This window comes from Miniopterus schreibersii (genome assembly GCF_964146895.1).
Source record: "Miniopterus schreibersii genome assembly, chromosome: X".
NCBI lineage: Eukaryota > Metazoa > Chordata > Mammalia > Chiroptera > Miniopteridae > Miniopterus > Miniopterus schreibersii.
Genome location: NC_138104.1, coordinates 18,299,898 through 18,314,063, shown reverse-complemented (window position 1 = coordinate 18,314,063; position 14,166 = coordinate 18,299,898). Strand labels below are relative to the sequence as shown.

General features: G+C 34.0%; 1 pseudogene across 1 annotated transcript; it reads left to right on the top strand.

The window, feature by feature from the left end:
- Positions 1–7,306: 7,306 nt before the first annotated feature.
- LOC308551729 (translin-associated protein X pseudogene) lies at positions 7,307–12,975 on the top strand (annotated as a pseudogene). The gene is made up of 3 exons: positions 7,307–7,389; positions 11,765–11,909; positions 12,115–12,975. The product of its transcript is annotated as a translin-associated protein X pseudogene (transcript).
- Positions 12,976–14,166: the final 1,191 nt, after the last annotated feature.

Genomic DNA, 14,166 nt, shown 5'->3' with positions numbered 1-14,166 from the left:
TAAGGCTGTTTTTTTTACAATATAACTGCTCATTGGAGAGATAGAAGACATTAATATGAAGATCTTGGGGGCTGCTTTGGGAAAGAATAATGTTTAAGACAGACTTTTAAAATGACTTTTTAAGAGATGGAATTGGAGTATATGGATATTTAAGCTGGGAGGACAAACTTAGAGGCATAGCAGTATAGTGTAAGTCTTGTTTTGAAGAATGGGTTGACATGGTTTGGCATGGCTTGATTATAGGGACCCTCAGACAGAAAGAAGGTAGGAAAAATAGCTGGACACTGGAATAACCACAATATCATAAAAAGAAGTTGAAGTTTTTTTTTTTCTGTTTTCAATAAGGAAATGTTGAAGATTTTTGACCTTATAATTGCTTTTTCTTATTTATTGTCTGTTTCCCACCACTAGATTGAGAACTGCAAGAGAGCAAATAATTTTTGTTTTCTGTTTAGTTAACTACTGTGACATTAGTGACTATAGTAGTGCATAGAACATAATTAGGGCTGCTGTCTGCAGTCTTGAAGTTTATAACTTGCATTATTTCAGTGGGTGGCATTCACATTGCAGTCTATGTGAATAATGTACCCTGGAGTTGTGCAGTTTTATAAACACTGGACATAATAAGCACTCAGATATTTTGAATGAATAATTAATTAATTTGCTTTAGGACAATGAGTCTGGGTGGGGTTTATAGGATTTATTGTAGCAAGGAGAGAATCAAATAACACAGAATATTAGGATAATTTTTAAGTATTCTGGACACGAGATAATGATCTGACCTACCTAATTGGACTAGAAAGGACAGGATACAGGCAATACATGCATCTATAGCAAAATTAATATGCTTTTTTACTAATTGAGTATAGAAGGAAGAGGGTTATAGGTGTGGGAAAGTTGAAGATAACTCAAGGAATTTCTATGTGAGTGCCTGGGAAGATAATGACACTAACTTAGCAAAGTAAAATAAAGAAGAGAGAAGCAAGATTGGTGGATGGGGTAGGTGGGTAGATGATGAATTCAGAGATGAGCATGTTGAGTTTAAGGCACCTGTGGGATACATATATAGACCTATCTATTTACTGGCATTTGAACAAACTGGTCTGAGACTCAGTAGAGAGATCAGAGATAAAAAGGTAGATTTTGAAGCCATGGGAAGAGCTAAGATGTGGAGAAGATGTGCAATGAGAAGAGGAGGCAGCAAAAGGTAGTACCTTAACAGATGCTTGTAAGAGTGGGCAGTAAAAATGAAAATGAAAGGACACTAAGTAGATGCAGTCTGAATGCAGAAGAATAAGAACATTGTCTTAGAAGCAGGAGAGATGGAAGTAGCCATCTATCTCACAGTTGTCAAGAAGTCAAACAAAAGGAGAACCAAAATAAGTCACTGGATTTATTAATTAGAAGGTCATTTCTATAGAAATTGAATCCAATAAGATAGTGTGGTTAGAAGCTGGACTGCAAGTTATTAAAGAGTGAATGTGAAGTGAGAAAATGGAGATAGCAAATGCAAATTACAAATGAGTAGTTGAAGGATTTAGAAAGATGAGACTGTAACTTGAAAAAGAAGCAGGGATAAGGAACAGTTTTATAGGATAGAGGAAGATTTGCATGTCTGACAAAGGGGAAGGAATCAACGAAGATGGAGATGATTGATGAGATGAAGTGCTAAAAAAACAGGAAGAGATGGGAACAAGAATATAGCAAAAAGGTTGTTCTTGGAATATGGAAAGAAAAAATATTTCAAGATAGGAGGGAAGAGGAAAGAATAGGTAGAGATAGAAAATATAAAATGGAAGCAAGGCAATTTTCAGGAGTTCATGGTGGATGGCCTCAATCTTCCCTGTAAAGTAGGGGGCAACTCCATCTGCTAAACTATAGACTCTTTCTTAAAAAGCTTAAGGTATCAAAATACAAATACCCATATTGTTATTTGCATTTGGCAATGTGTGGTAAAGTTTATATTTATTTCACAACCTTACTAAATTCTGCTTAAATGTGCTTTAAAAAGTTTTGTTTTAAAAAGCTTAGTTTGGCAACTTTAAGCCCTTTATCAGAAAGCAGCCATATCAGAAAGCAGTTTTATATTGAATCCTATGTATGATGGTTGCTATGGAAACAATCAAATGCAAACTTTATTTTATAAAACACCAGCAAAGCTATTGATCAGGTGGGAGGCAGAGAGCATCAAATCATGTCACTCAAGGAGAAGAAAAAAGAAACAGAGAGGTTGTTAGGTGAAGAGAAACCTTTGGCTGGGAAAAATATAATCACAGTTTTTATATATACAAATGTGGAGCATAGATAGTTGGGGTTTTATCTTTCTGCTTTAAACAAGCAAAGGTGTTGGAATCATGAGTACTCAGAGAGTCAAGCAGGGAAGATGACATGAGGCCTTAGCAAACAGAAAGCAGTAATAGATAAAAACTAAGCTCACAGAAGTGAAGGAAGGACTAGGACTGGGTCATTAAGTCCAAGTGAAATTAGAGCAGAACCAATGCCTGGGTTTCAAAATCAAATAGAGCAACTATGTAGGAAAGAGGCAGAGAAAATGGCAGAGCTGAAAAAAAATCTTATTTAACTGGAACACAGTTAATGCAAATCTCACACATCCTTAAGCTTTTTATACTCTTATGATAAGAAGATACCAAGTAGAAATAGGGTTATTAATATTGGGTTTTATACCAGACTGCAGTTAGGGTCTTTCAGAGGCAGCCAAATTCCTATACTTTTCTATTTCTAGTCTTAGGTGTTGGTAGGGTGCTTGTGGAACAGGTTGGCCATAGTTAGGGAATTGAACTTCCATCATTCCATGTCCTTGTAATAGAATTTCTCCAATACTGGAAAGAAATGAATGTAAACTCAATTCGTTAGTATAGACCAAGAGGGGGAAAAAGTGTCAGAAGGGCACAGATCAGTTATATTAGCATAGAAACAACAGTGATCAATCACATTGGCAAATGTCCAAGGATGTCACAGTAATTTATTCACATTCATAATATCCCTTGTATTAAATCTATGCTCACCATGCAAACTTGTTTCCCTGATGTTCTATCATTCAATTATTTGCACATTATAAAGATCATATACGAAGAATAAAATAAAAATTGACAACCACCTAGAAATAAACATTGCTAATATCTTGGTAAATTACATCCTAATTTTATGTTTTTAGAGCTATATAACTTTAAATGGAGATATCTTTGTCCAAATATACAGAAATATATGTTTAATATATATACAGTGTTATGAAATTAAAATAGTACTATATAAATCTATATTGTGGTATTTTTTATTTAATATTCTATGATGAACTTTTCCAAAAAATCCTTAAATATCTTTTGAGAACATAACTTTGAAAGGTACCTTAGGAGCACATAGTATGGAAACATAATTTATTTAATTTCTTATTGTTGGAAAACTGGCTTTCAGGTTTTATTTTTGGACTTTTTTAGTTAAATTTATTGGGGTGGCATTGGTTAATAGAATCATATAGGTTTCAAGTGTACATTTCTATGACACATGATCTGTATATTGCATTGTGTTTCTACCCAAAGTCAAATCATCTTCCAACATGGGTATTTGTCCCCCTTTACTCTTCACTAGAAGATATGGTTCATATATACTATGGAATACTACTCAGCCATAAGAAAAGATGAAATACTGCCATTTGTGACAACATAGATGGAACTTGAGAATATTATGCTAATTGAAATGAGTCAGAAAAAGCCAAAACCATATGATTTCACTCATATGTGAGATATAAACCTGAAACTTATAGACACTGACTTTCAGTTTTTTACATTTAAAAATCTTTGATTAACACCTCTGTCCTTAAATGTTAGTGTATATTTATGGAAATAGAATTTTTAGACCATTGTTTATGTACATTGTTAAGGCTTTTGATAGCTATTGCCAGACTGCCTTAAAGGGTACATTTCCAGATTTACAGGTTTTAGATTAGATTATGCAAATTTTAAGACTTGATTAATAGGGACAAATTTCCCTCCAGAAATAAACACTTTATACTCCAAACCAGCATTTGAAATCTATTTTATCCCCCATTTACGTCAACAACGAATACCAACATGTTTGCAAGTATTATAGGTAAAAAAAAAAAAAAAAAAAAAAAAGGTGTGTTAATCATGTTTTAGATAAGGTTGGACATTTTTACATATTTATTTACATTTTGTATTTATCTTGTGAGTGTTTTAGTAATGTCTTTTGTCCAAATCTTTTTAAGGTGTTATTTTTGACTTATTGCTTGCCAGAAATCCTTTATATGTAATGTATGTAACAAATATATTTTTCCTAGCTCTCATTTGTCTTTCAATTTATGGGGTTTTAATGCACAAAAGTTTATAATTTTTAATATAGTCAAGTATATGAATCATTCCCTTTATGTTTTATATTTTAAAAAATTGTTTCTTATTTATACTGACTGATATTTTTACCTGTTTTGTACTTTTCATGATTTTATTTATTGTATTAAATTTTAATATATCTGGTGTGCATCTGTGTGTGCATATGTACACATATATTTGCAAGGACTTTTTAACTATAAAAATTGGTTTGCTATTTTTCTTCCCAAGTCTCATTCCCTAGACACCGCTGGAATGAAATGTTAATTCAGAGATAATTTAGAGGCTATATTACTAAACAAAAATGCAATGCTTTGTTATCAATCGTACAATTTTTTTGGTGAGTAGGAAGTAATGTTTTAACTATTTTACCTCATAATATGTTTTACTGTGTTGTATGTTTCTTTTAGGAAATTGGTTGAGAATTTTAGGTAAAGCATATTGTGCTATAACTTTTTCCCTTTTAAATAACTGAAAGTATTTCATGGTTAGTGTTTTTACACAGAATGTCTGATTTTCAGATATGGATTACTGATGTTAAATGGAAGGTGCCTATATTTCCCTCAACATCACACTTATATAAACATCCAAATATATCAATTTGAGCTCAGTACTTTTATATTCATTGTCTGAATGTGTCAACACAACACATTTTAATGTTTCTTTTATAATATATTTAGAATCTAATAATCTTTTTCCAAACATATTTTTTGCAGTTTATTCTTATAAATGTGTTGCATCTTCAAAAAAAAAATTAATCCAGCTATACTTTTTATTGTAATTGAATTAACTTACATTCATGTTAAATTTTGGAAAATTTGCAATTCTTTCTACATTTATTTTTCCCATTAAGAAACATTTATTAATGTAAACTTGTATCTTCTTTTGGAAATTTTCAAATATTTTCTCATGCAGCCATTGAACTTTTCTTTTTTTCTTGTAAATTGTATGCATTGATTTTTAAATATACTTATATGTATATAGATATGTATATATAAAAATTCATTGTAAGTGATGGGGTTGCACATATATGGAAATCTTAATATTGTTATTATAATGAATGGAATTTTCCTCACACCTTTCACTATTTTTAGCACCTCTTAGTGTATCTCATATTTTATTCAGTTGTTTCTTTAGTTTCCTAAGTAATCATTATCTATAAATAACGATAAATTATTTCCTTTCTAATAATTTTGTGCTTGCTTTTTTATGTCTTATATTACTCAAAACTTTGAGAACTTTAAGTTGGGAACAGTTGGTATTTTAACAAATGCATTTTGAGTAGCTTTAGAAATTTTCACGTTGCTTTTTCTGCCATGTCTTTTTAAAATTTTTGACACTATTCCAGGTGTCACCCATTCCCCCTCCCCTTTGTCATCATCACACTGTTGTCTGTGTCCATTGGCTATACATATATGTTCTTTGGCTAATCTCTTCACCCTCTTTAAGCCAGTCTCCCCACCCCCTCCCCTCTGACCTCTGTCGGTCTGTTCCATGTATCCATGCCTTTGGTTCTATTTTGTTTGTCAATTTTGTTTATTAGATTCCACATGATGTTTTGAGTAATTGATGTATGCATAATAATAAACCACACCTACATGTATTGGATAAATAAAAAACAAGATATTATTTGCTAGTACCTTATAGTATATTTCATATATATAGGGTGTCTCCCCCAAAATGTGTATACACACTTTGAATAATTATAAAGGCAGTGTTTAATAAAATACATTTTATTTTCAAAATTGAGCTATCAGCTGTTAAAGTGTATATACATTTTTTGGGACACCCTGTATTTATTAGTGTAATTGTTTTATACTTTCTATTTTCTCTTTTATTTAAACTTTGGTATCAAGGTATCTAAATTTTATTAAATTAATTGAGAAACTTCCATTTTCATCTATAATTTAAAATAATTTCTATGCCATAAAATGCTACTGAACATTTACAGAACTATCTGGGCTTGGAATCTTCTTTGATTATAGTTGTTTCACAACTTTTCCATTTTTTTTCTCCAGAGTTTCAATCTTCTCAGGTATTTGGGTTTTTACTAATTAACTATAGTAATTCACTTGTTTAGAAAGTTATTCATTTAATTGAGTTTTCATATTTATATTTATACTTTTCTTAAAAATATTTTTGAGTAGTTTAGGTTCACATTAAAACTGCGAGGAAGGTACAGAGATTTCCCAGATACCCTTTCCCCCCACAATGCACAGACTCCCCATTATCAATACCCCCCCACCAGAGTGGTACATTTGTTACAATTGATGACTCTACATTGACACATCATAATCACCCAAAGTCCATAGTTAACACTGGGTTAATTCTCTGTCAAGTGATAGTGCTTAAGTCAGCAACTAGTGGTGGTTATGATTTCCACTTTAAAATAATAGGTTTTGTAATTAGTGGAAATATATCCAAAGGGTAGGCTGTGATTTTGAATTTTAGAGTAGTTACCAACTTTTGCTGAATCTTCGTGGAAAGCTGAGCCAGGGTCAGAGCATTAGATTTTATCTCAAACAAGAAGCCTTACTAAGCAATATTTTTATTATACTAATAACAATAGATAAGATTTATTGAGGACTTACTACTATGTGCAAGAAATTATTTTCAGAGCTTCACATGCTTTCTATCCTGTGTTCCTCTAAGGAACCCTGTGAGAGGGAGTTACCACTTTTATACCCACTTTAAATATGAGGAAACAGATTTATTGAGGCTATATGACATTCCTGAAGGTAGACATCTAGTGAATGAGAATTTGATAGTAATGGTTTTTTAATGCAAAAATTCTGGTCTTTGTGACAGTTTTATTTTTTAAATAATCTAAGGGAGGAAAAATTTCCCTCTGCCTTTCTGAGTTTTAGGCATAGACCCCTATACTAAGTCAGATTAACAAGGGAAAAACAAGCAGAATTTTATTAACATGTGTACCTCATGTATACATGGAAGATACCCAGGGAAAAATGAGTAGCTTAGAACTTTGGCTTCAAGCCATCTTCATACAGCTAAAGGCAAAAGAAGAAAGGTGTGTGTGTGTGTATGGCGTGGGGAAGTTATGGGGAGAGTACCAGGAAAAGCACTGTAAACAAGGGTAAGATTTGTTACTTAGTGTTAGTCAGTGCCTTCACCACGGATTTTTCTTCTCATGATTTAGTCATCCTTTTTTTCCTTGTAGAGACAGAGACACCCTTACAATGAAGATTTCCTTTAAAGATGTAAATTTCTCTTACAAAAGGGTAACTTTTATTGTGTTTTCAGAACTTTTCCTGTGTCTACTGTTTCTCAAAATAATCAGCTTAAAGTAATCCTTATGCCAAAGGCATGTTTTGGGGTGGCACATTCTACCTTTCAATAACAATTAATACTTTGATGTTCTGATTATATAAATCACTATGCTATTACTGAATATTCCAACCTTGAGAGCTGTTCCTATACTTGCAATTTAATAAAATCATATTTTAAAGCCTGGCAGTGTGAGAATAAACCTTGGATTATGATGAATTTAGGAAGGGTGATGCATCTTGACCTGTCTGGGAAACTAGATGTTATTCCCTGGCACAATCCCAGTCTGTGCATTGATTACGCACATTTTCAGGGGAACTTCTACACACAGTGATCATTAGTGTTTATGATCATTACATGAATACCCTATAATATCCTTACTCAGAAGAGAAATATTGTTATATTTATTGTATTATCCTTTGCAAAGAAGTACAATGCATATTCTAAAATTAGTATTATAATAATGACTGAAGCCAAACAGATTTTCTGATTAACGTTCAGTAGAAGACTCAATGATGAGCACAACCTTATTTGATTTAAATGAGTTTTTATTGAAATACCTCTTGAACATAGTGTAGAGGGATATTTGTGCCATACAACTGGGAATCCTAAAAGCCTCTGTTCTTTAGTGGTTGTCCTTAAGATTTCTGTTGTTGGTCATCTTCCATGCAAATCAGTGCAGGTGGCATCTCCAGGCTCATATCTAAAATTCCAACAGGGCTCAGAAAGGGATTTTTGCCCAAACTTGCATTTTACTTTTCTCACAGCTATTGAAGACATTAGAGTGTGTTTTTGATAAATTCTCAAGCACACACATTCATTGCTTTGAAGTTGAAACTTTAATTTTGATGTAAACTTCTGACAAGTTGAATTAGCACATTTATTTCCTCCCTATCAAGTTTTGCCCTTCCCTTGTTCACCCTGCCCAGACAAGCAGAAAAGACTCACTATTTACAAAAGATAATAATCTGGCAGGGCCAACTCACTTGCTATCCTGGGTCCCTGAGGTGTCAGTGATACATTTTGCTAATCTTCTCAGGGTTCACTGCCCTTTATATGAGGCTCTAGGATAGGCATCACTAACCCCACTGGAATATATCTCCAAAGCACTCTTACAGTGTGGATAAGAACATAGAATTTGATATCATAGAGATGTGTCTTCTAATCTCTGCTATATCACAAGTGTGTACCTTGCAGAAGTCTTTTACCTCTTAAATTATCAGTTTCCTTATCTATCAGATAGAGATAATGATAGGTTCTATGGCATGTGATCTAAGTGATTATCATAGCACTTGGCAAGCAGTAAGCCGTCAAAATTGTTAGATATTAGTACTGTAACATTTTCCTCCTCCAACACAACTTAGATACAGCATATACATATAAGTAACAGTGACTCAATTAATGTCAGTAATTCTCAATAAAAGACCAATGATACCAAGAGAAAGGCAATTTGAAAAAGCCCCTAGGAAATTCTGAAATGCTCCACCAAAGGAAGTGAGCTGCCACAGGAGAAAAACTTATTGCTTCAATGGTCAAATTTCGGACATTGTGGCACTGAGACTGTTTAAAAATTTGAGGACAGTTAAGGAATTGCAAGGCACCCTGGAGATCACGGATATGTCATTGTTTCTCAAAATGTGGTCTATGAATTACTTTCATCAGACTTGTCTAGGGAACTGATAAAAATGCAAATTCCTAAGACTTGTCATTCCAAACGTACTGCTGTAACAGAATTTCTGCAGGGTAGGACCCAGGGTTATTATATATTCTCAAAAAGTATTTCAGGTAGATTCTGTTGCACTGAAGTCTGAGAACCACTGAATAGTTCAGCTGTATACCCTACCTACAAGAAAGGCCAGTCTAGAATGTTGTGGGAGGGGGAAGTAAGTGATTGATTGTCTCCAATTATAATTAGTATAGCAATAATAGTGACATATTTTGCAGGGCTCTTCACTGTAATACAGACTGGGAGAAGAGGTGGGATCCCAGCGGAAATCACAATAGAATATTCTGTCCACTTGTATTTGAGGGAGCTCCAACCTCATGGGGATAATTCCTTCACAGTTGCATAATCAATCTGAACCTTCATTCCAGTGAGGACTGTACCTGGCTTGCCTCCCTCCAAAGAAACTTCAGAGAATGTTCAGTCAATTCCACTTTCTGCCTACCATCTCTCCTGCTGTTTGGTTTATTTATCTACTCAGTGCCTCTTCCTGAAAGGATTTTGACTTCCTCTTCTTGGGCCACAGCTTAGGCCAAATACAGGGTGGGGCAAAAGAAGGTTTACAGTTGTCCATATGGAAAATAATACTATAATTAATAAATAATAATACAAGAATAAACTCTGTGCTTTGTGTACTCATGACTGTAAACCTACTTTTGCCCCACCCTGTATAGACCCAGCACTATCTTGTAAGATCTCCTGAGGCTTTACTTCTTTTTGTTCCTCTTTTTCCATCATTGCCACCATAGACAACGGTCTTGGCTGCTGCTACTCTTGATCTCTCTGCAAGAGGTGAGACTTAATTTTTCTACATTTTTGCAACCATGAAATGATCAAGTAGAGCCCTACAACTCTCCCATGGCGTGCACCTGGTTTCTCTCAACTTTCTCCCATTAAATCTCAGAAAGGTTAGAAATAAAAAGCACTGGAGTTACCGCTTTTGATTCTTCACAATGGGTTTTGAATGTTGTCTTCTTAGGAAGGTGTTTGGGTTAAGAAAATTATTCTAATCATTGACATAGCATTACTAGATAGTACCCCTTACTTTTTTTTATTTATGTGTGTACCTAGCTTAGGGTAATAATTCAAAGATAGTAAATTACCACTACTCATGATTACTGCTACGACTACAACTACTTCCATTACTAATACCACCACCAGTGATTTAACTGGTTAATGCTAATTGAGTGCTTACATTGTGCCAAGTGCTGTCCTTTACCTATAGTACAGCATTTAATCCTAACAACAACAATGTGAGTTAGGTATTATAATTATTACCATTTTTAAAAAAATGAGGAAACTGCAATATAGAGGAATTAAATTACTTGTCAAAATTCATACAACTAATAAGTAATTAAGTTGAGTTTGGAATCCAAGCAGTGTGCCTGGATTTCTACTTCTAATTAATGAAGTCTTTTAGCAAGGAGGAAATCTTTTTTCACCCTTAAGTAGTCCTGGTCCATACATATAGTCTTTCAGGGAATATTCATAGTGCCTGATAGCTTTTGTCCATAGCCTCCATCAAATGGTGAGCAGTTTTATACCATTGATTCAATTGTTTGTCCATAAAATTCTTAGATATATTTTTCCTTGATAAGGAAAATGACACAGAGGTTTTTCACTAATATTTTTATATTTTAAAACTGAGGCTTGGAGAGCCAAGACCAAAGTCAGACTATAAACCAAGCCTTCAGTATTCTATTGTGAAACTAGAGGCTAGCATAGAATGGATGAGGCAGTAGGATCTTACTGTAGGAATGATGTTTCCAGTCATAGGATTATTTTCCATCTAGTAATTCAGCAGACACAAATACATCACAATACAAATTTATGTTGCAATAGCAATTAACTTCCTTACATCTATCTTGAACTATTAATTCTATTTATCATGTCAAGTTAGTTATTCAATGTTTGAAGACACAGTTTAAGACATTGATCAAGCCAAACACATCACTTTGTATTGAGCACTGTTTTGTGTAGCCAAATTTTGACTTACACTGTATCCAAGCCAACTAATCAGGATAAAAATTACTGGAAAGAGCCCGGCCGGGAGTGGCTCAGTGGTTGAGCATCGACCTAGGATCCAGGTGATCGGGGTTTGATTCCCGGTCGGGGCACATGCCCGGGTTGCGGGCTCAATCAATGACTCTCTCATCATTGATGTTTCGATCTCTCTCTCTCTCTCTCTCTCTCTCTCTCTCTCTCCCCCTCTCTCCTTTCCTCTCTCTGAAATCAATAAAGATATATTTAAAAAAAAAAATTACTGGAAAGAAAAAACAAAACAAAAAAAGGTTAGGGCCCCAGGTGAAAATTTAAATCCATGTATATTTTCAAAATAAAGTGAAAATGATAGAATCAGTCAGGTTTGAAATGTCTTGTGAAAACTATTTTGTAGTCTGGCCAGTGTGTCAACGTCGGCCGAATGCAAAGAGTGCCTCAGCAGGCTCTCCAGCAGCCACCTTAAGCACTCCGCCAGTTTCGAGGCCCTCAGTCTCACTGTAGGCTGTGCCAACATGAGCAACAAAGAAGTATCAAGAGGGGTCAGGAGCCCGGCCCGGAGTGGCTCAGCGGTTGAGCATTGACCTATGATCTCGGGGTTGCAGGCTTGATACTCAGTAGGGGGCGTACAAGAGGCAGCCCATCAATGACTCTCTCATCATTGATATTTCTCTCTCTCCCTCTCCCTTCCTCTCTCTGAAATCAATAAAGCCATATTAAAATAAAATATAAAATAAAATAATAAAGAGGGCTAAAAAAAGAGGGCTCAGGAAAAGGAAGCCCGACGATTTCTCACTTAACCAGAGAAAAGAAGGGAAGGATGTTAATTCATCTTCACCTGTGATATTGGCCTTCAAATCATTTCAGCAGACACTTGATGCAAGACATGGCAAATATGAGAGACTTGTAAAACTTGGTCAGGATATAACTGTAGAAAGTAAAAGGACATTTTTTCTGCTCCATAGGATTACAAGTGATCCTGATATGGAAGAAATAGTGGCTGGATCAGAAATTAAATTGGATGGTGTCAGACAAAAGATATTGCAGGTGGCCCAAGAGTTCTTAGAAGAAGATATGCATCAGTTCTGTAATGCCATTACTACAGGACTATAGGAATACGTAGAAGTCGTCTCTTTTCAACACTTTATCAAAACATGGTCACTTATCAATATGTGTGAAATTAATAAACAACTGGTATTTACAACAGAAGACAATGGGAAAGAAAATAAGATTCCTTCTAATGGTCGGGATAAATAATTTGGTACTCAGAAACTGAAAATCACACCTGAGGATTAACTTCTGGTACTGGCTGATTTAACTGGACAGTTGACGCAGATGTGTATTAACAGTATGGGAAATGGGGACATTGACAATTCCTTTGAAATGAGCCAATTTTTAGGTCAGGTTTATGGTGGGTTTTCATTCATTGGCAATACTGGACCTTATGAGGTTTCTAAGAAGGTGTATACCTTGAAACAAAGTCTGGCCAAAGTGGAGAATGCTTGTTATGCCTTGAAGGTCAGAGGTTCAGAAATCCGAAAACATATGCTGGCAGATGCCTTTTCAGTTAAAACAGAAATGATTGATAAAAAAGAGGGCATTTCTTAGAATAACATTACTCAGTTATTCTCCTAAGAGAGATCATTTATAAGACTGTTATTTAGTATTTGATTTGACTTTATTGTGGCGTTTACATAGAAACATTTTCAGTTTTACTTGTTTTAAATTATATACAAGCTGTACATAAAATTGTCAAAATGAATCATTTTCTATATCTTACTCATGAAAGTTTGCATACAAATGTTTGCATATATGCCTATTTGAATTTCTGCTGGCTAAATTTTAGCTCTTTGTAATGTGAACATGCTTCAGGGTACACTTTCATCCATACCTGTCTTAATTTACTTTGGGTGATTTTTTTGAGTGATAATAATAATTAGTGGAAGCCATTTATAATTTATGTTGGTGATTTTGTTCTATATAGAAAAGATTTCTTAGTTATACATCTGGACTTGAGCTTTTTGTTTAAATTTCTTGTTACTATTGTGCCAAGCCTTCAAAATAGGCTTACTCCATAGAACAGAGTAAAAATTACTAAGTTATCAATATACTTTAATTTTAAGTGTCACTGTGGTAAGAATTCACATCATATTCTGGCTAATTTAGGCCATTTTGAATCCATATGAAAAAGCCTTGCAGAGAAATAGATACTCAGATGTTAGTTTCCACATTTAACTTTTGTCCTTTATCACAGAAAGTCTGATAGAGAATTTGAGCTAATATTGTAATATTTTCACTGGTGTTTGAATTGAATTATATATTTGTACATATAGCTGAAATGATTTTAGTAGTGATTATTTAGCAACTTTGTTGTCTATTATATTAACATGAGGCAAGTTTGGAGGCTTTCCTATTCTAGAATCTATAAAAAATTACATTTAAGTAATTATAATGAAGTTTTGAAATTTTTTAAATACTAAATTAATCTAAACATTTATAGTTGTCCAGTTGTGTTCATTGATAGTATAAAAAGTTGTCAAAGAAAAATTATCCTGTACAATTCAGCAATAAGACAACTGTCAACACAGTTGGGAATAACAATGATAGTCTCTAGTTATATTTAGAATTGCGATTTGCCTACTGAAATGTTATAGGTTATTCCCTGTGATGTGAAACTGACCTGCACATGACACTATTGGCTAACAACCAGATATTTCCATTTGGTTTTGTGAGTTTTGAGAATCTAGATACTGGATTTTATTTTTGGAAAGATAGCTGCTCTGTTTGTAAGGGCTGATT